Source organism: Pseudophryne corroboree, unplaced genomic scaffold, assembly GCF_028390025.1.
Source record: "Pseudophryne corroboree isolate aPseCor3 unplaced genomic scaffold, aPseCor3.hap2 scaffold_567, whole genome shotgun sequence".
Lineage (NCBI taxonomy): Eukaryota > Metazoa > Chordata > Amphibia > Anura > Myobatrachidae > Pseudophryne > Pseudophryne corroboree.
The window spans coordinates 163479-189571 of NW_026970166.1; the positions used below are offsets into that span (position 1 = coordinate 163479).

The window sequence follows — 26093 nt, forward strand, 5'->3', positions numbered from 1 at the left end:
GGAGGAGGGGCATAGAGGGAGGAGCCAGTTCACACCCTTTGAAAGTCTTAAAGTGCCCATGTCTCTTGCGGATCCCGTCTATACCCCATGGTTCTTAATGTGACCCCAGCATCCTCTACGGACTAAGAGAAAAGGATGCCCTTGTGTACTATCCTGACTTCTCCTCCCGTCTGCTTACTTTGTGCCTTCCAACGCACAATGCGAACTACAGGTGGTGCTGCAGGGCCCACACCCTTTTACTTGCCTTACAGAGCAGCTCTGGAGCTGTTACAGTGCCCAGCTGCTGCAAGAAATCAGCATGAATGCTTCAGGGGATGGGGCATGGCCAACATGAGCCCCACACCAAAGGAGGGTGGGGGTGTTTAATGCGAACTAGGGGTCATCCAAGCACTGCAAAAGGCCGCCATGCCCTGCATGCCCCTTTTCTCTTTTTATATGCAGATGAGGGTTCCAGCCAACTTTGGCCCACTGCTTGGATGACATCACCGTATGCAAATCCGTCTGCTGCAGACCTTCCCCCAGGAATGCTTGTACTAGTTGTTGGATATGGTTTGATATTTGATGGTGCTTCAGTATTAGGCAGCCTTCCGCCCTCCCATGTTCATCTGAAAAGATGTGGTCTCCCTGCAGTTGTTGTCCCCAGACGAGAGTTCCCTTGTGCTTCCTCAGTTGAATCTCCTTAACTTGACGGGGGAGGGGCTGCCCGAGCTGCCACCCTCCCCAGCCCTATCCCAACTCATACTTATTTTACATATTAGATCTCTTGATCATGAAGATTGTTCTCACAGGGTGAGGTTCATCCATTATATTTTAAAATAGGAAGGTACAAATTACATATTTGAATTGCATCTATGTGCTGGATTCAAATGTCCCCCCCCCCTTCCTTTCTCAATTGTGCCCGTCAGCAGCTATTCTAAGGTTGCTGCCAATGGGTGTGACACATTAATTTCTTCTGTGGGGTACACTGGACTCCACAAGGATTCACATTGGGGTGTAGAGTAGGATCTTGATCTGAGGCACCAACCGGCTCAAAGCTTTTGACTGTTCCCAAGAAGCTCAGTGCATTCTCCTCTATAACCCCGCTTCCATGAACAGGGAGCTCAGTTTGTAGTTGGTGCCTTCAGTAGCAGGCCAATTAACAGGGGCCTGCCTCAGGCAGCCTATTCTTAGCTATTAATTTTGACAAGAAAAGAAGAACTTGTTTTATGAGAATCTACAAGGGCTGCAGCAGGCTAGGTCTAATAGACATCTTTACTGCAGCTTCATCACTCCCAGCGGCGCTGTATACTCCCGTGCCCTGGTTGCTGGGTCACTGCAGCGGAGGCTCCGGTTTCATCCTAAGGTCAGTCACACACACACCACCCTTCCGGATCACGAGGCCGCTGATGAAGGGGAGCGAGGCCGTAGGGGGTGGGCCGTGTGCGCACTGCGGTGGACACTGATTACTGGGCAGCCGCTCCACTAGCCACCAGGTACAGTTAAGGAGCACAGGTCTGGGGGTTTTTCTCCTATATTAACCCAATTTTGTACTGCCCGCAGCGCATTGTGATAGGTAATAGGGCCTGATTCAGGTTGGATTGCAATCGCAATAAGCGATCCAACTGCAAAAATTGCTAAGAGCATACGCATGTGCCTGCATTTTCTGCGGCACCCCGCAGAGAATGTGATCGCCTCTGCCTGTCAATCGGGGCGGGGAAGGGGGGGAGAGGTGGGTCAGCAACACTCCATTTCCAAGTCAGGGATGGAGCGGTGCGGGGGCAAGGCTTCAAAATGGGGTCTGCAACGGAGGAGACACAGGGGGCGTGGTCACAGCGGCTGTATGACATCACATTCAGCCGCTGTGATCACAAAAATGGTGGCGGCTTCCTGCGCGCACATACAGTCTGCACCAGCAGGAGCCTACACCATTTTTTATGATCACGCTGAACTGCAGTGCGACTGCAATTACAGCATGGTCAAGAAGGGAGGCGTCATGCTGGGTGGCCATGCCCTGTCACTGTGCAGGAGCCAGCACCGCTCACACACTAGTCCCCGGGTGCAGCCCCCAACCCCCGGGACACCCGGAGCAACAAAATGTAGATTCAGGCCACCAGGCCACGCCCCTACCTATGAAACCATGCCTCCTTTTTACCATTGCGCTGCTTATCTGCGCGCACTGCATTACAATCTCCCTCGCCACCTCTCTGGGTGTCACCAGTGATAGTGACACCTCTGCCATGCTTGTAGCAGCTGGTCCTAAGATCTACGCCTCAAACCCTGAGTGTTTGCCCTTGTGACTTGTTGATCATCATAGCGAAGCAGATGCTTACAGAAAACTGCAGGGGCTTAGATTGAAAATAAAAAAATTGATGGGTATAAGGTAGAGAGGAGCGGGTTCGGTTCTCCGAGAACCGAATTCCCCACGAACTCCACGTTGTTTACACTGGTCCGAGGCAGGCTCGGTTGTTCCCGCCTGACTCGGAAAACCTGAACAAGGGAAAATGTCATCATCCCGCTGTCGGATTCTCGCGAGATTCGGATTCCATATAAAGAGCTGCGCGTTGCTGCCATTTTTACTCGTGCATTGAAGAGAAAGCGGAGAGGACGTGGCTATGTTCTCTCAGTGGAAATCTCAATATCAGTGCTCAGTATCAGTGGTTACTTATTGCTGCTCAGTAATACTAGTAGTGTGTCTCTCCTGCTCAGTGTCAGTTCTCAGTAGTATCCTCATCAGTGCTCAGTATCACTGCTCATTGTCTTGTGCTGCATTGTGGTACTCAGCATACTACAGTACATTACTAATAGTCCAGTGCTGCATCTTGCTGCTCAGTGTCAGTTCTAGTATCCTCATCAGTGCTCACTATCACTGCTCATTGCATTGTGGTGTTCTGTATACTACAATAACATAGTAATATAGTAACATAGTTTTTGAGGTTGAATAGAGGCAAATTGCCCATCGTGTTCAACCTGTTTTAAGTTGTGATGATTCTACATACTTGCTGAATAATGTTTTATGACTAGTTAGCTACTATAACTCATGTTACCCCCGGATTAACCATGTTGATATTTTAAGTATTATAACCTTGGATAGCTTTTTCATTCAGAAATGTATCCATTCCTTTTTTAAATCCAATTACAGAGTCCGCCATTACCACCTTCCCTGGCAGGGAATTCCACATCCTGATTGCCCTAACAGTGAAGAAACCTTTCCTCCATTGCGTTCTGAACTTTCCTCCAGTCGCAGCGAGTGACCACGTGTTCGTTTAATAAATAATTCCTCTGATAACTCTTTGTTATGTATCTTTACATATTTGAAGATATTAATAATATCTCCTCTTAGGCACCTCTTTTCTAGTGTATAAATATTCAGCCTAGTAAGTCTTTCCTTATAGTCCAGTACTTTTAGGCCTTTAATCAATTTAGTCTTCAGGATCTCTTACACTTCCATGAGCAGCAGAGTAGTGCAATGGAAGCATGCTGGGCCCATAACCCAGAGGTTGATTGATCGAAACTATCCTCTGCTATGTGCATTTTTTTTTGTTAATTAAAGTAATCAAAAACTGGGATTGATATTTTTGCTCTTTTATTTTTACTTAAAGTACAATAACTTTTACCATTTTAATTTGTTTTAATAGTATATTGACAGTATTGTTTTCTTTCAAAAATCCAATTAATTTTATTTACCCGATTATTAAAATGGTAATTGACAAAACAAACTACATTGTCACCAGAAGAGCAATGCAAAATGTACAAGTGATATATTAAAATCATCTTTCCAGCTTGAATTTCAATGATGCATTGGGGCAACGATTTTGTGAGAAACATCTTCACCCTTAAATAAAGATTTTCTTAATTCCTTACCTGTGTGCTAATTAGATATCACCTTGTTTTCACATTAAACAGACTTCCACATGCGAAAGCAGCAAGGATGCAGTGGCGTTAATGTTTCCTGGTGTCAACCTGTATTATTTCAGTAGACATTGAAATGAGGATGCATCTTGCTGCCTTTCCAATGAAGCAAGTTTAATTTAGTAATAGGTGAAAAACCATCCCTACAAAGGTGTTAATCAGAGACTTGGCTTTGTGGACACTTTTCAGAGAACAAATTTGTTAGTATAAAAATAAAGCCAGAAAATGAAGAGCTGTTTAATCACTCAATTGGATTTTTCTGCCAGCATATTTCTTTTTCTCTGCAACCCACTGCTAAATTGTGCTTCCTAGCTGTTTTTATAAAATCACTGAATCAAATCTAAACATCAGAGAAGGCCAGGTACCCTACACCATAACAGTGGGTTTGAAATTTTGACTTGTCTACTTAAAGATCACCAAAATCTGATAACAAGGTCAATTAAGTCCCTGGGTGGGATTGAACCACCAACCTTTTGGTTAATAGCCTTACACACTAACTGATTGCGCCACAGAGACACCTTGCAAAAGTCAATACTGACAAAGGCTAATAATCATTCATCTAGAACGTTTCCTAGAAAAACTTTAAAAAGTCAATAATCAAGATACACATTGGTACTTTCCCCATGATGAGTGAGTGCTTCAGGATTTCTTGCACTTACATGGGCTATTAACCAAAAGGTTGGAGGTTCAATCCCACCCAGGGATGTAATTGACCTTGTCATCAGATTTTGGTGATCTTTAAGTAGACAAGTCAAAATTTCAAACCCCCTCTTATGGTGTAGGGTACCTGGCCTTCTCTGACGTAATCAGAGTTAGATTTAATTAAGTGATTTTATAAAAAACAGCTAGGAAGCACAATATCTCTCTTTTGCAAAGAGCTAGGCATTGGAAAATTCAGGGCTATAACGTGTAGATGAAGCACTAACAGGAGGCTTTAAAATTTTCATTCTAGTGTCTTTCGTTTGGGAGAAAAATGCAAAGGTACAATACAGCTTTTCCTTGCCGATATCTCTCTTTTGCAAAGAGATAGGCATTGGAAAATTCAGGGCTATACCGTGTAGATGAAGCACTAACAGGAGGCTTTTAAATTTTCATTCTAGTGTCCTTCGTTTGGGAGAAAAATGCAAAGGTACAATACAGCTTTTCCTTGCCGATATCTCTCTTTTGCAAAGAGATAGGCATTGGAAAATTCAGGGCTATAACGTGTAGATGAAGCACTAACAGGAGGCTTTAAAATTTTCATTTTAGTGTCTTTCGTTTGGGAGAAAAATGCAAAGGTACAATACAGTTTTTCCTTGCCGATATCTCTCTTTTGCAAAGAGATAGGCATTGGAAAATTCAGGGCTATAACGTGTAGATGAAGCACTAACAGGAGGCTTTAAAATTTTCATTCTAGTGTCTTTCGTTTGGGAGAAAAATGCAAAGGTACAATACAGCTTTTCCTTGCCAATATCTCTCTTTTGCAAAGAGCTAGGCATTGGAAAATTCAGGGCAATAACGTGTAGATGAAGCACTAACAGGAGGCTTTAAAATTTTCATTCTAGTGTCTTTCGTTTGGGAGAAAAATGCAAAAGTACAATGCAGCTTTTCCTTGCCGATATCTCTCTTTTGCAAAGAGATAGGCATTGGAAAATGCAGGGCTATAACGTGTAGATGAAGCACTAACAGGAGGCTTTAAAATTTTCATTCTAGTGTCTTTCGTTTGGGAGAAAAATGCAAAGGTACAATACAGCATTTCCTTGCCGATATCTCTCTTTTGCAAAGAGATAGGCATTGGAAAATTCAGGGCTATAACGTGTAGATGAAGCACTAACAGGAGGCTTTAAAATTTTCATTCTAGTGTCTTTCGTTTGGGAGAAAAATGCAAAGGTACAATACAGCTTTTCCTTGCCGATATCTCTCTTTTGCAAAGAGCTAGGCATTGGAAAATTCAGGGCTATACCGTGTAGATGAAGCACTAACAGGAGGCTTTTAAATTTTCATTCTAGTGTCTTTCGTTTGGGAGAAAAATGCAAAGGTACAATACAGCTTTTCCTTGCCAATATCTCTCTTTTGCAAAGAGCTAGGCATTGGAAAATTCAGGGCTATAACGTGTAGATGAAGCACTAACAGGAGGCTTTAAAATTTTCATTCTAGTGTCTTTCGTTTGGGAGAAAAATGCAAAAGTACAATGCAGCTTTTCCTTGCCGATATCTCTCTTTTGCAAAGAGATAGGCATTGGAAAATTCAGGGCTATAACGTGTAGATGAAGCACTAATAGGAGGCTTTAAAATTTTCATTCTAGTGTCTTTCGTTTGGGAGAAAAAAGCAAAGGTACAATACAGCTTTTCCTTGCCGATATCTCTCTTTTGCAAAGAGATAGGCATTGGAAAATTCAGGGCTATAACGTGTAGATGAAGCACTAACAGGAGGCTTTAAAATTTTCATTCTAGTGTCTTTCGTTTGGGAGAAAAATGCAAAGGTACAATACAGCTTTTCCTTGCCGATATCTCTCTTTTGCAAAGAGCTAGGCATTGGAAAATTCAGGGCTATAACGTGTAGATGAAGCACTAACAGTAGGCTTTAAAATTTTCATTCTAGTGTCTTTCGTTTGGGAGAAAAATGCAAAGGTACAATACAGCTTTTCCTTGCCAATATCTCTCTTTTGCAAAGAGCTAGGCATTGGAAAATTCAGGGCTATAACGTGTAGATGAAGCACTAACAGGAGGCTTTAAAATTTTCATTCTAGTGTCTTTCGTTTGGGAGAAAAATGCAAAAGTACAATGCAGCTTTTCCTTGCCGATATCTCTCTTTTACAAAGAGATAGGCATTGGAAAATGCAGGGCTATAACGTGTAGATGAAGCACTAACAGGAGGCTTTAAAATTTTCATTCTAGTGTCTTTCGTTTGGGAGAAAAATGCAAAGGTACAATACAGCATTTCCTTGCCGATATCTCTCTTTTGCAAAGAGATAGGCATTGGAAAATTCAGGGCTATAACGTGTAGATGAAGCACTAACAGGAGGCTTTAAAATTTTCATTCTAGTGTCTTTCGTTTGGGAGAAAAATGCAAAGGTACAATACAGCTTTTCCTTGCCGATATCTCTCTTTTGCAAAGAGATAGGCATTGGAAAATTCAGGGCTATAACGTTTAGATGAAGCACTAACAGGAGGCTTTAACATTTTCATTCTAGTGTACTTCGTTTGGGAGAAAAATGCAAAGGTACAATACAGCTTTTCCTTGCCGATATCTCTCTTTTGCAAAGAGATAGGCATTGGAAAATTCAGGGCTATAACGTGTAGATGAAGCACTAATAGGAGGCTTTAAAATTTTCATTCTAGTGTCCTTCGTTTGGGAGAAAAATGCAAAGGTACAATACAGCTTTTCCTTGCCGATATCTCTCTTTTGCAAAGAGATAGGCATTGGAAAATTCAGGGCTATAACGTGTAGATGAAGCACTAACAGGAGGCTTTAAAATTTTCATTCTAGTGTCTTTCGTTTGGGAGAAAAATGCAAAGGTACAATACAGTTTTTCCTTGCCGATATCTCTCTTTTGCAAAGAGATAGGCATTGGAAAATTCAGGGCTATAACGTGTAGATGAAGCACTAACAGGAGGCTTTAAAATTTTCATTCTAGTGTCTTTCGTTTGGGAGAAAAATGCAAAGGTACAATACAGTTTTTCCTTGCCGATATCTCTCTTTTGCAAAGAGATAGGCATTGGAAAATTCAGGGCTATAACGTGTAGATGAAGCACTAACAGGAGGCTTTAAAATTTTCATTCTAGTGTCTTTCGTTTGGGAGAAAAATGCAAAAGTACAATGCAGCTTTTCCTTGCCGATATCTCTCTTTTGCAAAGAGATAGGCATTGGAAAATGCAGGGCTATAACGTGTAGATGAAGCACTAACAGGAGGCTTTAAAATTTTCATTCTAGTGTCTTTCGTTTGGGAGAAAAATGCAAAAGTACAATGCAGCTTTTCCTTGCCGATATCTCTCTTTTGCAAAGAGATAGGCATTGGAAAATTCAGGGCTATAACGTGTAGATGAAGCACTAATAGGAGGCTTTAAAATTTTCATTCTAGTGTCTTTCGTTTGGGAGAAAAAAACAAAGGTACAATACAGCTTTTCCTTGCCGATATCTCTCTTTTGCAAAGAGATAGGCATTGGAAAATTCAGGGCTATAACGTGTAGATGAAGCACTAACAGGAGGCTTTAAAATTTTCATTCTAGTGTCTTTCGTTTGGGAGAAAAATGCAAAGGTACAATACAGCTTTTCCTTGCCGATATCTCTCTTTTGCAAAGAGCTAGGCATTGGAAAATTCAGGGCTATAACGTGTAGATGAAGCACTAACAGTAGGCTTTAAAATTTTCATTCTAGTGTCTTTCGTTTGGGAGAAAAATGCAAAGGTACAATACAGCTTTTCCTTGCCGATATCTCTCTTTTGCAAAGAAATAGGCATTGGAAAATTCAGGGCTATAACGTGTAGATGAAGCACTAACAGGAGGCTTTAAAATTTTCATTCTAGTGTCCTTCGTTTGGGAGAAAAATGCAAAGGTACAATACAGCTTTTCCTTGCCGATATCTCTCTTTTGCAAAGAGATAGGCATTGGAAAATTCAGGGCTATATCGTGTAGATGAAGCACTAACAGGAGGCTTTAAAATTTTCATTCTAGTGTCTTTCGTTTGGGAGAAAAATGCAAAGGTACAATACAGCTTTTCCTTGCCAATATCTCTCTTTTGCAAAGAGCTAGGCATTGGAAAATTCAGGGCTATAACGTGTAGATGAAGCACTAACAGTAGACTTTAAAATTTTCATTCTAGTGTCTTTCGTTTGGGAGAAAAATGCAAAGGTACAATACAGCTTTTCCTTGCCAATATCTCTCTTTTGCAAAGAGCTAGGCATTGGAAAATTCAGGGCTATAACGTGTAGATGAAGCACTAACAGGAGGCTTTAAAATTTTCATTCTAGTGTCTTTCGTTTGGGAGAAAAATGCAAAGGTACAATACAGTTTTTCCTTGCCGATATCTCTCTTTTGCAAAGAGATAGGCATTGGAAAATTCAGGGCTATAACGTTTAGATGAAGCACTAACAGGAGGCTTTAAAATTTTCATTCTAGTGTCTTTCGTTTGGGAGAAAAATGCAAAGGTACAATACAGCTTTTCCTTGCCGATATCTCTCTTTTGCAAAGAGATAGGCATTTGAAAATTCAGGGCTATAACGTGTAGATGAAGCACTAACAGGAGGCTTTAAAATTTTCATTCTAGTGTCCTTCGTTTGGGAGAAAAATGCAAAGGTACATTACAGCTTTTCCTTGCCGATATCTCTCTTTTGCAAAGAGATAGGCATTGGAAAATTCAGGGCTATAACGTGTAGATGAAGCACTAACAGGAGGCTTTAAAATTTTCATTCTAGTGTCTTTCGTTTGGGAGAAAAATGCAAAGGTACAATACAGCTTTTCCTTGCCAATATCTCTCTTTTGCAAAGAGCTAGGCATTGGAAAATTCAGGGCTATAACGTGTAGATGAAGCACTAACAGGAGGCGAACATCCCCAAAGGGGAGTTCCTAAGATTAAAGAGGAACTGTTCGGATGAGGCAACCTACCGACACAAAAGTGAGGAGGTAGCGGCCCGTCTCAAGGAACGAGGCTACAGCAATAGATCCATTAAAAAGGCACGGAACTCCCTTTTGAAAACAACTAGGAATTCCCTCATCTTCCAAGAAAAGAAAGTGAAGGATCAAGATGACCTGAGATTTGTGGGAGACTTCTGTCAGGAGTGGAGACAACTTAAAGAAGGTATACAAAAACACTGGCATGTTCTGTTGTCTGACTCAGACCTAGCAACTAGCCTGGGAGACAAGGTCTCGATGAGCTGGAGAAGGTCACCCAACCTAAAGGACTATTGGGTACAAAGTCATTACCAACGACTCCCTTCCGTCTCTCCTTCAGTAAGAGGCACATACCCTTGTGGGACCTGCAGGGCCTGTGACTATATGAAGCCAACACAAGAAATCACAGACAAATTTGGTAACCAACACAGGATCTCCGATTACTTCAACTGCAAAACAACCAATGTGGTGTATTGCCTACAGTGCCTGTGTGGCAAAAGATATGTGGGAATAACCACACGGATGTTTAAACAACGGATTTTGGAACATGCAGGAACAATCCGAAACGTGGATAGGGATATGCAGAACTTCCGACAAATAACCACGGTGGCCAGACATTTTCATCTCCACCATAATGACAACACCCATCGAATGCAAGCTTTTGGCCTGGAAAAGGTCAAACTTGGAATCAGAGGGGGCGATGTAATGCAGGAACTACTCAAAAAGGAGAGCCAGTGGACCTACCTATTGGGAAGTTTAGCTCCATCAGGTCTCAACGAACACATAAACTATACGGTGTTCCTATGATGATTATTTACATGTGATATTGAGACACGCCATTTAGATCTCGATGGCGCCAATGTATGCGCTCTCTCTCTTTCTCTCTTTCCCCTTTCTTAACTCAACCTTTCCTTAGGCTCCAACAAATTCGTGCTACCCCGGCCTGCAAGACCTATTTTCATTACATGCTGTGTATCAGGCCACTTTTCATTAGATGTATCAACATAATAATTGCAATAGCAAATTAAATCACCAGTATATTTCAACAATATACAACTATTACCCCAATTTTTAACCTACTCCCCCCTTGGTGTCCTCCTTGACTCACCGTCCTTTCCCTTTCCTCCCCACTTTTCACCAGTTCTATTATTATCATTATTTTTATTTCTATAATTCTTACACATTCTGTACTCACTAGTATTCTTATTATTTGAATATACACACTCTTTAGACCGTTTTGAACAACAACTAGGTACACTTTTTGACATTACCTATCAAGGTAACATCTTTATCACCCACAAACATTTGTTTTGTGTTTTCTCACATGTGCACTTTTAATTTTGTGTTTAATGTCACTTTTTTCAATTTTGTCACTTTTATTCACATATTTTTCATCTCTGATACCACAACCATCAGGTCACAATTACATCTGCTCGATGATTTTTCGAGCAGACCTACACATAGAACCTAAATTAATCACCTGCAGTCAATTTCTACACAATCAGGTTTCATAACATTCACAATACAGAGCACCAACACTAATGATACACAACAACCAAACAAGCCTCCCCTGCACTGTAGTCACCCATTTCCCATTATTTAACCCTTTTTTTCCCCATTCTGTCATCCCTTCCCCCTCCCCTTCCAATTTTCCCTTCCCTCAATTACACCCCCCTTTTCTCCTCCCCCTTTTGTTTTCACTTCCCTCCCCCCCCCCTCCCCCTTTCCCCCCTCTTTTTCCCCCCTCCCCCCCCCCCTCCCTTTTCCTCCCCCCCCCTCCCCCGCTTTTTTCCCCCTGGTCCCTCCATACCCATTTCCCCCCCCCCCCCTCCCAAACCCCCGCCCCCCCACCCCCCTTTTATAAAAAAAAAAATTTTTATATTTATATTTATCTTTATAATCTCTAATCCTTAATTTTCATGTTTCATTTTTAATTTCTAATTTTATATTTATATTTATTCTTATTTTTACATTCTTTATATTTATTTTTATTTTACAGTTATATTTATTGTCTTATCTATACCTATCTCATACCCATTTACATTTATCATTATTATTACTATTATTTTCAAATTTATACTCATTTTTATTCTTATTTATTATTTTTTATTATTATCATTATTACTTTTATTTATTTTGCATTTTTCTCTCCTCCGTATTTCCCCAAATTTCAACTTCGTATTCATCAGTGCATAATTTTACTCTATACGGACTTTGGCGGGAAAGCCTAAACTTTAAGGTTATATTATCAAAGATGAATATTCGGCGAGGATAATGCACAATATTTCCATCTCCAGAACAAGATTTGTTCCTCTAAATAGAGTTTTATTTATTTATTATTTATCATAACCGTCTATTAATTAGTAAATTACAGTCACTTTTATCTTACTTACGACGATTGGGTCACCAACCTCTGTCACTGGCATATTTTGATTAACAGGTCGGTCATGTTTATATCTATTTTCATTATTTTTTATTATTATTTCCTATTATCCCTATTATGATTATTACTTTTATTTTGATATCACTATTATTATTAGTATTATCACAGGAGATATTTCCTCTTACTAATCAATTAATTTCTGCATTAAGAATGTCATAGCTTAAATCTCCTGAAACATATTGTCGATTCTAATTATGTTAAATGTATGTTTAGAAAACGCACATTGTCTTTAATCTTATTTTTCTGTTGGATTTTCAGCTTATATAACTGTGATTTGATTAACCATTATCCTCCATAAAAAAATTCTGTTTATTAATTAAACCGTTATTCGATATTTTTGATCTAACACACCATACGCTTTGAACATTACTTTAATTGATTCCATTGTGATCCACATATATTAACTTTCATTTATGGAGGTTTAATAGAATAAGCACTGCCTGGTGGATAGAATTGTTTAACAAAAATTATGCCATAATTAGTGGTCTACGTATATTAACTATTACTTATGGAGCTTCAATAGAATAAGCACAGCCAGGTGGATGGAAGCGCTGAACAAACCTATGCCATAATTAGGCAATTAAGAACTCAGGAAAGGGATTGGTTGATGATCCCCTTTTTAAATGCACCATCTGAACACCACCATAGGCTGCCAGGTGAGCAAGCCCAGGTGGTGAAACGTACGTCCAACTAACGGCCTCACGCACGGACTCCTCACTGCAGGAGGAGCCGTGACCAACAGCAGTCATTCAGAACGGCTGAGCGGCAATGATCCATCGAGTTCGGGGAGATCGCGAGTGGTAATGTACAATAACCTACGGGTCAGACTCACTCACCCGACACTCCCCACACACTCTCTCTCTTCCTGTCAACTTTCACTTTCACGGACAGACACCCGGTCTCCGGTGGCGCATCCGGACCCTGCAAGGCAAGTGGCAACAGGGTCCGCCTAACACCACATACGGCTTCTCAGGCTGCCGTCCGCTGCCTTTCTTTCCACGGCACAACCCACGATCCCACTCTCATCTGTCCTCCGCTCCAATGATGAGGTCAGACAGCAGATGGGATCAGTGAACTGGAGTGCCGACTATCCTTTGCCCTCAGAGTTACAGTCTCACACTTGACCAGTTACCTGCAGGTAATTTTGATAAAATAACAAGTACCAACGCATACAAAAACATGGCAATAAACAAGGCGCAATTATTGGGGATATAAACACCTGTGATTTTGTTTTAACTTGTGCCTATTAAGATAATATCAATTGTTACCTAGCAACAGCAATGTTTTTTATTAGGAGCAGGTCTGTTTTGTGCAATCTCATTGCACAATAAATGTTGCTAAATGATGCAGTGTTATTAACACAATTGTGATTTAGTCTATTACTGTGGGCCTTTTTATTTCATTTTCGGACTCTGGCTCAGACCCAAGTGGCGCATTTAGGACCCTGCAAGGCTCATAAGCATCAGGGCCCATCTAACACCACGTTGGGGTCTCTAGCCAGTGTGCCAGTTCTATCTTTTTTCTGTGACACAGTCGACGGTCCTACTCTCATCTTTCCTCCGCTCATGAATGAGGTTAGACAGCAGATGGGACTAGCAGACTAGAGTGTCACTATCTAATTTTCTACTATCCATGCCAGCATAATCTTGTTTTTTCTTTATTTGCATTTGTTACATACCTGACAAACAACACTAATGTGTCAGTTTTTCATTCAAGATACAAATGAATCATTTTGGAGACAGAATGTTGCAGTAAAACCCAATTGTAACTATGTATTCTCTAACAGACATGGATATTATTTTCTCTTTAACATGGAAGAGATGTTAAAACACAGATTTACTCTGTGAAATATGGGGAGAAGCTGATCTCACATACACAGCAGTATTTTTCTGCAAGGTGTAATTAATTATATCACCAATATCATCTCTGCTGCTCACAGGATATTTTTGATAGATTACTATCATTTTTTTGTCATTAATTTCTGTGATTACTGCTGTTCATTGGATAAGTTTGATAGATTACTATCATTTTTCTTATCATCCATTGTTGAGCAAAATATACAAATAATTTTAAGATGATGATATTTGCTCTTTTTTGAATTATTCATATTTTTACCACTGTTTAAAAGGGGAATAAGTAATTGATACGTCTAATATACCCCTGTTATTTTATTTTAGTTGAGTATTGGATAAATAAAAGCTAAGTTTTAATTATAGACAGTTTTCATCTTTTTCACATCATTAATCATCAAAAGAGTGCTCCAAATATAGGAATTTCTTCTATTTGGTAAGATGTGGGCTCTTCCACACCCACCAAATCATTCTGTATCTGGTACACTATTCCTGGGAGCACCTCCAACGTCAGAATAGTTGCCCACTTGGGCTTGATATATTTTTTCTGTTTAGTTGGTTGTTTGAGATTTAGTCATTCAATTATAACCAGTCTGGTGCAGGGTAAACCAAGTTTTGCCACAAAAGTCAATACTGACAAAGGCTAATAATCATTCATCTAGAACGTTTCCTAGAAAAACTTTAAAAAGTCAATAATCTGGAGAATTTTTGTAAGAAACACATTGGTACTTTCCCATGATGAGTGAGTGCTTCAGGATTTCTTGCACTTACATGGGCTATTAACCAAAAGGTTGGTGGTTCAATCCCACCCAGGGATGTAATTGACCTTGTCATCAGATTTTGGTGATCTTTAAGTAGACAAGTCAAAATTTCAAACCCCCTCTTATGGTGTAGGGTACCTGGCCTTCTCTGACGTAATCAGAGTTAGATTTAATTAAGTGATTTTATAAAAAACAGCTAGGAAGCACAATTTAGCAGTGGGTTGCAGAGAAAAAAATAACATTTTAAACCTATCGGTAATTTTTTTTTCTCGTAGTCCGTAGAGGATGATGGGGACTCCGTAAGGACCATGGGGGATAGACGGGCTCCGCAGCAGACATGGGCACTTTAAGAAAGACTTTAGATCTGGGTGTGCACTGGCTCCTCCCTCTATGCCCCTCCTCCATACCTCAGTTAGAGAAACTGTGCCCAGAGGAGACGGACAGTACGAGGAAAGGATTTTTGTTAATCCAAGGTCAAGATTCATACCAGCCACACCAATCACACCGTATAACTTGTGATATACTACCCAGTTAACAGTATGAATCAAATCTAACTCTGATTACATCAGAGAAGGCCAGGTACCCTACACCATAGCAGGGGTTTTCAAAATTTTGACTTGTCTACTTAAAGATCAACAAAATCTGATAATAAGTTCAATTACATCCCTGGGTGGGATTGAACCACCAACCTTTTGGTTAATAGCCGTATACACTAACTGATTGCGCCACAGCGAAACTTTGCAAAAGTACATACTGACAAAGGCTAATAAGCATTCATCTAGAACGTTTCCTATAAAAACTTTAAATAGTCAATAATCTGGAGAGTTTTTGTAAGATGTTTCTTCCATCAACCAATGAAGAAACACATTGGTACTTTCCCATGATGAGTGAGTGCTTCAGGATCTCTTGCACTTACATGTGCAGCAGAGTACTGTAATGGAAGCATGCTGGGTCCATAACCCAGAGGTAGGCAGATTGAAACTATCCTCTGCTATATGACTTGTCTACTTAAATATTACCAAAATTTGATCACAAGGTCAATTACGTCCCTGGATGGGATTGAACCACCAACCTTTTGATTAATAGCTGAACACACTAACCGATTGCGCCACAGAGACACTTTGCAAAAAGTACATACTGACAAAGACTAATAAGCATTCATCTAGAACGTTTCCTAGAAAAACTTTAAAAAGTCAATAACCTGGAGAGTTTTTGTAAGATGTTTCTTCCAGCAACCAATGAAGAAACACATTGGTACTTTCCCATGATGAGTGAGTGCTTCAGGATCTCTTGCACTTACATGTGCAGCAGAGTACTGCAATGGAAGCATGCTGGGCCCATAACCCAGAGGTAGGCAGATTGATACTATCCTTTGCTATATGCATTTTTTTTGTTCATTAAAGTAATCCAAAACTGGGATTGATATTTTAGCTTTTATTTTTACTTAAAGTACAATAACTTTTACCATTTTAATTTGTTTTAATAGTATATTGACAGTGTTGTTTTCTTTCAAAAATCCAATTAATTTTCTTTACCCGATTATTAAAATGGTAAGTGACAAAAACAAACTACATTGTCACCAGAAGAGCAATACAAAATGTACAAGTGATATATTAAAATCATCTTTCCAGCTTGAATTTCAATGATGCATTGGGGCAACGATTTTGTGAGAAACATCTTCACCCTTAAATAAAGATTTTCTTAATTCCTTACCTGTGTGCTAATTAGATATCACCTTGTTTTCACATTAAACAGACTTCCACATGAGAAAGCAGCAAGGATGCAGTGGCGTTAATGTTTCCTGGTGTCAACCTGTATTATTTCAGTAGATATTGAAATGAGGATGCATCTTGCTGCCTTTCCAATGAAGCAAGTTTAATTTAGTAATAGGTGAAAAACCATCCCTACAAATATGTTAATCAGATACTTGGCTTTGTGGACACTTTTCAGAGAACAAATTAGTTAGCATAAAAATAAAGCCAGAAAATGAAGAGCTGTTTAATCACTCAATTGGATTTTTCTGCCAGCATATTTCTTTTTCTCTGCAACCCACTGCTAAATTGTGCTTCCTAGCTGTTTTTTTTATAAAATCACTGATTCAAATCTAACTCTGATTACATCAGAGTAGGCCAGGTACCCTACACCATAAGAAGGGGGTTTGAAATTTTGACTTGTCTACTTAAAGATCACCAAAATCTGATAACAAGGTCAATTACATCGCTGGGTGGGATTGAACCACCAACCCTTTGATTAATAACCAAACACACTAACCGATTGCGCCACAGAGACACTTTACAAACATACATACTGACAAAGGCTAATAAGCATTCATCTAGAACGTTTCCTAGAAAAACTTTAAAAAGTCAATAATCTGGAGAGTTTTTGTAAGATGTTTCTTCCATCAACCAACGAAGAAACACATTGGTACTTTCCCATGATGAGTGAGTGCTTCAGGATCTCTTGCACTTACATGTGCAGCAGAGTACTGCAATGGAAACATGCTGGGCCCATAACCCAGAGGTAGGCAGATTGAAACTATCCTCTGCTATATGCATTTTTTTTTGTTAATTAAAGTAATCCAAAACTGGGATTGATATTTTTGCTCTTTTATTTTTACTTAAAGTACAATAACTTTTACCATTTTAATTTGTTTTAATAGTATATTGACAGTATTGTTTTCTTTCAAAAATCCACTTAATTTTCTTTACCCTATTATTAAAATGGTAATTGACAAAAACAAACTACATTGTCACCAGAAGAGCAATACAAAATGTACAAGTGATATATTAAAATCATCTTTCCAGCTTGAATTTCAATGATGCATTGGGGCAACGATTTTGTGAGAAACACCTTCACCCTTAAATAAAGATTTTCTTAATTCCTTACCTGTGTGCTAATTAGATATCACCTTGTTTTCACATTAAACAGACTTCCACATGCGAAAGCAGCAAGGATGCAGTGGCGTTAATGTTTCCTGGTGTCAACCTGTATTATTTCAGTAGACATTGAAATGAGGATGCATCTTGCTGCCTTTCCAATGAAGCAAGTTTAATTCAGTAATAGGTGAAAAACCATTCCTACAAAGGTGTTAATCAGAGACTTGGCTTTGTGGACACTTTTCAGAGAGCAAATTTGTTAGCATAAACATAAAATCAGAAAATGAAGAGCTGTTTAAACAGCTACTGCCTGAGGGTCTCTTGACCTGGTGCAATACCTCTGTAGCTTTTTGTTGAGGCGGGACGCCATCATGTCTATCTGGAACAGTCCCCACCGACTTGCAATCTGTGCGAAGACTTCCTGATGGAGTCCCCACTCTCCTGGATGTAGGTCGTGTCTGCTGAGGAAGTCTGCTTCCCAGTTGTCCACTCCCGGAATGAACACTGCTGACAGTGCGCTTACATGATTCTCCACCCAGCGAAGAATTCTGGTGGCTTCCGCCATCGCCACTCTGCTCCTTGTGCCGCCTTGGCGGTTTACATGAACTACTGCGGTGACGTTGTCTGACTGGATCAGAACTGGTTGGTCACGAAGTAAGGTCTCCGCTTGACATAGGGCGTTGTATATGGCCCTTAGCTCCAGGATGTTGATGTGAAGACAAGTCTCCTGACTTGACCAAAGACCTTGGAAATTTCTTCCCTGTGTGGCTGCTCCCCAACCTCGGAGGCTCGCGTTCGTGGTCACCAGGATCCAGTCCTGAATGCCGAACCTGCGGCCCTCTAGAAGGTGAGCACTCTGCAGCCACCACAGGAGAGATACCCTGGCCCTGGGGGACAGGGTGATCAACTGATGAATCTGTAGATGTGACCCGGACCACTTGTCCAGTAGGTCCCATTGCAAGATCCTCGCATGGAACCTGCCGAAGGGAATGGCCTCGTATGATGCCACCATCATTCCCAGGACTCGAGTGCAGTGATGCACTGACACCTGTTTTGGTTTCAATAGGTTCCTGACCAGAGTCATGAGTTCCTGGGCCTTTTCTATCGGAAGATAAACCCTTTTCTGGTCCGTATCCAGAATAATGCCCAAGCAAAGTCAGACGAGTCGTAGGAACCAACTGCGACTTCGGGATATTGAGAATCCAGCCGTTTTGCTGTAACACCTTCAATGAAAGTTATACGCTGTTCAGCAACTGCTCTCTTGATCTCGCTTTTATGAGGAGATCGTTCAAGTACGGGATAATTGTGACACCTTGCTTTCGCAGGAGCACCATAATTTCTGTCATTACCTTGGTGAAAATTCTCGGAGAAAATTCTGGAGAGACCAAACGGCAACGTCTGAAATTGGTAATGACAATACTGTACCGCAAATCTTAGGTACGCCTGATGAGGTGGATAAATGAGTACATGAAGGTATGCATCCTTTATGTCCAGAGATATCATAAAATCCCCCCCTTCTAGGCTGGCGATGACCGCTCTTAGCGATTCCATCTTGAACTTGAACCTTTTCAAGTATAGGTTCAGGGATTTTAAATTTAATATGGGTCTGACCAAACCGTCCGGTTTTGGGACTACAAACAGGGTCGAATAATTTCCCTTTCCTTGTTGAAGCAGGGGAACCTTGACCACCACCTGTTGAAGATACAATTTGTGAATTGCATTTAACACTATCTCCCTTTCCTGGGGAGAAGATGGTAGGGCCGATTTGAAAAACCGGCGAGGAGGCACCTCTTCGAATTTCAGCTTGTAACCCTGAGAAACAATTTCTATTGCCTAGGGATCCACCTGCGAATGAACCCAGATGTGGCTGAAAACTCGAAGACGTGCCCCCAACTGGGCGGACTCCTTTAGCGGAGCCCCAGCGTCATGCGGTGGATTTTGTAGAGGCCGGGGAGGACTTCTGTTCCTGGGAACTAGCTGTGTTGTGCAGCTTCTTCCCTCTGCCCTTACCTCTGGCAAGAAAGGACGCACCTCGTACTTTCTTGTTTCTCTGTGATCGAAAGGACTGCATTTGATAATGTGGTGCTTTCTTAGGCTGTGAGGGAATATAAGGCAAAAAATTTGATTTACCAGCTGTAGCTGTGGAGACAAGGTCCGAGAGACCTTCCCCAAACAATTCCTCACCCCTGTAAGGTAAAACCTCCATATGCCTTTTTGAGTCGGCATCACCTGTCCATTGCCGGGTCCATAGGACTCGTCTAGCAGAAATCGACATAGCGTTTATTCTAGAACCCAGTAGACTAATGTCACTTTGAGCATCTCTCATATATAGGACAGCATCTTTTATATGCCCTATGGTCAATAACATAGCATCCTTATCTAGGGTCTCAATCTCTGCTGATAAGGTATCTGTCCATGCTGCCACCGCGCTACAACCTCGGCCGACGCAATTGCCGGTCTGAGTAAGGTACCAGAATGTGTGTAAATGGACTTTAGGGTAACCTCCTGCTTGCGGTCAGCAGGGTCCCTGATGGTAGCCGTATCCTGGGATGGCAGCGCTACCTTTTTGGATAAGCGTGTCAATGCTTTATCCACCCTAGGGGAGGATTCCCACCGTATCCTGTCCATTGGCGGGAAAGGATACGCCATAAGAATCCTTTTGGGAATCTGCAGCTTTTTGTCTGGAGATTCCCAAGCTTTTTCACATAATTCGTTCAACTCATGTGAGGGGGGAAAGGTTATCTCAGGTTTCTTTCCCTTATACATGTGTACCCTCGTGTCAGGGACAGGGGACTCTGTGATGTGCAAAACATCTTTTATTGCAATAATCATATATCGAATACATTTAGCCAATTTTGGTTGTAACTTTGCATCATCGTAGTCGACACTGGAGTCAGAATCCGTGTCGGTATCTGTGTCAACTATTTGGGATAGTGGGCGCTTTTGAGACCCCGAAGGTCCCTGCGACATAGGGACAGGCATGGGTTGACTCCCTGACTGTTCCCTAGCTTCAGCTTTGTCTAATCTCTTGTGTAATAAGTTTACATTAGCACTTAAAACATTCCACATATCCATCCAGTCAGGTGTCGGCGTTGTCGATGGAGACACCACATTAATTTGCTCCTGCTCCTCTCTAGGAGAGCCTTCTACCTCAGACATGTCGACACACGTGTACCGACACACCATACACTCAGGGAATCCTCTTATCTGAGGACAGTTCCCCAACAAGGCCCTTTGGAGAGACAGAGAGAGAAAGTATGCCAGCACACACCCCAGCGCTATATGACCCAGGAAAAAAACACAATCATTTTATGTTTACCCAGTAGCGCTGTATTTCCATATATATATGCGCCTAATTATGTGCCCTCTCTTCTTTAAGACCCTCTTTCTACCGTGGTATAAGCAGGGGAGAGTCCATGGAGCTTCCCCTCAGCGGTGCTGTGGAGAAAATGGCGCTGGTGAGTGCTGAGGGAGAAGCCCCACCCCCTCAGCGACGGGCTTCTGTCCCGCTCAAATATAGTAAAAAAATGGCGGGGGCTCTTATATATATATACAGTGCCTAGCTGCATATATATTTATTTTGCCAAAGAGAGGTCTATATTGCTGCCCAGGGCGTCCCCCCTGCGCCCTTCACCCTTACACTGACTGCCGTGTGTGAGGTGTATGGGAGCAATGGAGCACAGCTTTACTGCTGTGCGTTACCTCAGTGAAGATCATGAAGTCTTCCGCCGCCTCTGAAGTCTTCTTTTCTTCTCATACTCACCCGGCTTCTATCTTCCGGCTCTGCGAGGGGGACGGCGGCGCGGCTCTGGGACGGACGGCGAGGGTGAGACCTGCGTACCGATCCCTCTGGAGCTAATGCTGTACAGTAGCCTAAGAAGCAGAGCCTATCAACTCACAGAAGTAGGTGTGCATCTCTCCCCTCCGCCCCTCGATGCAGGGAGTCTGTTGCCAGCAGGCTCCCTGAAAATAAAAAAATCTAACAAATATACTTTCTGTCAGGAAACTCAGGAGAGCTCCCTGAAAAGCACCCAGTCTCCTCTGGGCACAGTAGTAAACTGAGGTCTGGAGGAGGGGCATAGAGGGAGGAGCCAGTGCACACCCAGATCTAAAGTCTTTCTTAAAGTGCCCATGTCTCCTGCGGAGCCCGTCTATCCCCCATGGTCCTTACGGAGTCCCCAGCATCCTCTAGGACGTAAGAGAAAAATTATGCTGGCAGAAAAATCCAATTGAGTGATTAAACAGCTCCAGAGCTGCTCTGTAAGGCAAGTAAAAGGGTGTGGGCCCTGCAGCACTACCTGTAGTTTGCATTGTGCATTGGAAGCCTAGTTTGCTGTCTGTTTCCACTTCTTTTTTCTTGAGCCCCTCCCGTCTATACCCTTGTGCACTATCCTGACTTCTCCTCCCGTCTGCTTACTTTGTGCCTTCCAATGCACAATGCAAACTACAGGTAGTGCTGCAGGGCCCACACCCTTTTACTTGCCTTACAGAGCAGCTCTTGAGCTGTTACAGTGCCCAGCTGCTGCAAGAAATCAGCGTGAATGCTTCAGGGGCTGGGGCATGGCCAACATGAGCCCCACACCGAAGGAGGGTGGGGGTGTTTAATGCGAACTAGGGGTCTCGCACAATGCGAACTACAGGTAGTGCTGCAGGGCCCACACCCTTTTACTTGCATTACAGAGCAGCTCTGGAGCTGTTACAGTGCCCAGCTGCTGCAAGAAATCAGCTTGAATCCTTCAGGGGCTGGGGCATAGCCAACATGAGCCCCACACCGACGGAGGGTGGAGGTGTTTAATGCGAACTAGGGGTCATCCAAGTGCCGCAAAAGGCCGCCATGCCCTGCACGCCCCTTTTCTCTTTTCATATGCAGACGAGGGTTGAAGCCAACTTTGACCCACTGCTTGGATGACATCGCCATATGCAAATCCATCTGCTGCAGGCCTTCCCCCAGGAATGCTTGCACTAGTTGTTGCATTTGGTTTGTTGTTTGGGGGTGCTTCAGTATTAGGCAGCCTTCTGCCCTCCCATGTTCATCTGAAAATATGTGTTCTCCCTGCAGTTGTTGTCCCCAGATGAGAGTTCCCTTGTGCTGCCTCAGTTGAATCTCCTTTACTTGACAGAGATGTGCCTGAGCAGCGGCCCTCCCCAGCCCTATCCCAAATCATACTTATTTTGCATAGGAGATACCATGGTCATGAAGACTGTTCTCCCAGGGTGCGGTTCATTCATTGCATTCTGGGTATGCTGACCCCTGTGATTTCCCCAAATGTGGGAAACTCGACTGCATTATTTAATGCGAACTAGGGGTCATCCAAGCACCGCAAAAGGCCGCCATGCCCTGCATACCCCTTTTCTCTTTTCATAAGCAGACGAGGTTTGAAGCCAACCTTGACCCACTGCTTGGATGACATCACTTGCTGCCTTTCCAATGAAGCAAGTTTAATTTAATAATAGGTGAAAAACCATCCCTACAAAGGTGATAATCAGATACTTGGCTTTGTGGACACTTTTCAGAGCACAAATTTGTTAGCATAAAAATAAAGCCAGAAAATGAAGAGCTGTTTAATCACTCAATTGGATTTTTCTGCCAGCATATTTCTTTTTCTCTGCAACCCACTGCTAAATTGTGCTTTGTGGCTGTTTTTTTTTATAAAATCACTTAATCAAATCTAACTCTGATTACATCAGAGAAGGCCAGGTACCCTACACCATAAGAGGTGGTTTGAAATTTTTACTTGTCTACTTAAAGATCACCAAAATCTGATAACAAGGTCAATTACGTCCCTAGGTGGGATTGAACCACCAACCTTTTGGTTAACAACTGAACACGCTAACTGTTTGTGCCTCAGAGACACTTTGCGAAAGTACATACTGACAAAGGCTAATAAGCATTCATCTAGAACGTTTCCTAGAAAAACTTTAAAAAGTCAATAATCTGGAGAGTTTTTGTAAGATGTTTCTTCCATCAACCAATGAAGAAACACATTGGTACTTTCCCATGATGAGTGAGTGCTTCAGGATCTCTTGCACTTACATGTGCAGCAGAGTACTGTAATGGAAGCATGCTGGGTCCATAACCCAGAGGTAGGCAGATTGAAACTATCCTCTGCTATATGCATTGTTTTTTGTTAATTAAAGTAATCCAAAACTGGGATTGATATTTTTGCTCTTTTATTTTTACTTAAAGTACAATAACTTTTACCATTTTAATTTGTTTTAATAGTATATTGACAGTATTGTTTTCTTTCAAAAATCCACTTAATTTTCTTTACCCTATTATTAAAATGGTAATTGACAAAAACAAACTACATTGTCACCAGAAGAGCAGTACAAAATATACAAGTGATATATTAAAATCATCTTTCCAGCTTTAATTTCAATGATGCCTTGGTGCAACAATTTTGTGAGAAACATCTTCACCCATAAAGAAAGATTTTCTTAATTCCTTACCTGTGTGCTGATTAGATATCACCTTGTTTTCACATTAAACAGACTTCCCCTTGAGGAAGCAGCAAGGATGCAGTGACGTTTATGTTTCCTGGTGTCAACCTGTATTATTTCAGTAGACATTGAAATGAGGATGCATCTTGCTGCCTTTCCAATGAAGCAAGTTTAATTCAGTAATAGGTGAAAAACCATTCCTACTAAAGGTGTTAATCAGAGACTTGGCTTTGTGGACACTTTTCAGAGAGCAAATTTGTTAGCATAAACATAAAATCAGAAAATGAAGAGCTGTTTAATCACTCAATTGGACTTTTCTGCCAGCATAATTTTTTTTCTCTGCAACCCACTGCTAAATTGTGCTTCCTAGCTGTTTTTTATAAAATCACTTAATCAAATCTAACTCTGATTACATCAGAGAAGGCCGGGTACCCTACACCATAAGAGGGGGTTTGAAATTTTGACTTGTCTACTTAAAGATCACCAAAATCTGATAACAAGGTCAATTACGTCCCTGGTGGGATTGAATCACCAACCTTTAGGTTAATAGCCATACACACTAACTGATTGCGCCATAGCGACACTTTGCGAAAGTACATACTGACAAAGGCTAATAAGCATTCATCTAGAACGTTTCCTAGAAAAACTTTAAAAAGTCAATAATCTGGAGAATTTTTGTAAGAAACACATTGGTACTTTCCCATGATGAGTGAGTGCTTCAGGATCTCTTGCACTTACATGGGGCTATTAACCAAAAGGTTCCCACCCAGTGATGTAATTGACCTTGTGATCAGATTTTGGTGATCTTTAAGTAGACAAGTCAAAATTTCAAACCCCCTCTTATGGTGTAGGGTACCTGGCCTTCTCTGACGTAATCAGAGTTAGATTTAATTAAGGTGCGCAAGGGCATAGAAGGGAGCGGTTTAAGAAAAGAGAAGTGGAAACAGACAGCAAACTAGGCTGGAGAGAGACCTGAGACAAAGAGATCTGAATTATACGAGAGCCGACCAGGGGAAACACAAATTATGCAGTCAAGTTTCCCACATTTGGGGAAATCGCAGGAGCAGCACACCCAGAGTGCAATGGGTGAGCCTTGCCCTGGGAGAAGCACCTTCATGATCATAGTATCTCACCTGGCAGGTAAGTAGGAGTTGGGCTAGTGCTGGGGAGGGTCGCTGCTCGGGTACGCCCCTGTCAAGTGAAGGAGATCCAACTGAGGCAGCACAAGGGAACTCTCGAAAGAAGAACAAGGCTAGAGGAAGATCTGAGACAAAGAAATCTGACTTTTACCAGAGCTGACCAGAGGAAAGCACAAACACAGTCCCCCACTACCACCAGGAAACATTAACGCCACTGCATCCTTGCTGCTTTCTCATGTGGTAGTCTATTTAATGTGAAAACAAGGTGATATCTAATTAGCACACAGAAAAGAAAATTAAGTGAATTTTTGAAAGAAAACAATACTGTCAATATACTATTAAAACAAATTAAAATGGTAAAAGTTATTGTACTTTAAGTAAAAATAAAAGAGCAAAAATGTCAATCCCAGTTTTGGATTACTTTAATTAACAAAAAAAATGCATATAGCAGAGGATAGTTTCAATCTGCCTACCTCTGGGTTATGGACCCAGCATGCTTCCATTACAGTACTCTGCTGCACATGTATGTGCAAGAGATCCTGAAGCACTCACTCATCATGGGAAAGTACCAATGTGTTTCTTCATTGGTTGATGGAAGAAACATCTTACAAAAACTCTCCACATTATTGACTTTTTAAAATGTTTCTAGGAAACGTTCTAGATGAATGCTTATTAGCCTTTTTCAGTATATGCTTTTGCAAAGTTGTAGCATTTGGTTTGTTGTTTGGGGGTGCTTCAGTATTAGGCAGCCTTCTGCCCTCCCATGTTCATCTGAAAATATGTGTTCTCCCTGCAGTTGTTGTCCCCAGATGAGAGTTCCCTTGTGCTGCCTCAGTTGAATCTCCTTTACTTGACAGAGATGTGCCTGAGCAGCGGCCCTCCCCAGCCCTATCCCAAATCATACTTATTTTGCATAGGAGAGACCATGGTCTTGAAGATTGTTCTCCCAGGGTGAGGTTCATTCATTGCATTCTGGGTATGCTGACCCCTGTGATTTCCCCAAATGTGGGAAACTCAACTGCATTATTTGTGGTAGTGGGGGACTGTGTTTGTGCTTTCCTCTGGTCAGCTCTGGTAAAAGTCAGATTTCTTTGTTTCAGTTCTTCC

General features: G+C 41.5%; 2 non-coding genes and 1 pseudogene across 2 annotated transcripts; 2 read left to right on the top strand and 1 right to left on the bottom strand.

Moving 5' to 3' along the window:
* Positions 1-22569: 22569 nt before the first annotated feature.
* LOC135033129 (U1 spliceosomal RNA) lies at positions 22570-22748 on the top strand (annotated as a pseudogene).
* A 2084-nt stretch (positions 22749-24832) lies between these two features.
* Positions 24833-24995, bottom strand: LOC135033056 (U1 spliceosomal RNA). Its single transcript, XR_010228499.1, has one exon. It is a non-coding gene; the product is annotated as a U1 spliceosomal RNA (small nuclear RNA).
* Positions 24996-25886: 891 nt separating this feature from the next.
* LOC135033178 (U1 spliceosomal RNA) lies at positions 25887-26050 on the top strand. Its single transcript, XR_010228588.1, has one exon. It is a non-coding gene; the product is annotated as a U1 spliceosomal RNA (small nuclear RNA).
* Positions 26051-26093: the final 43 nt, after the last annotated feature.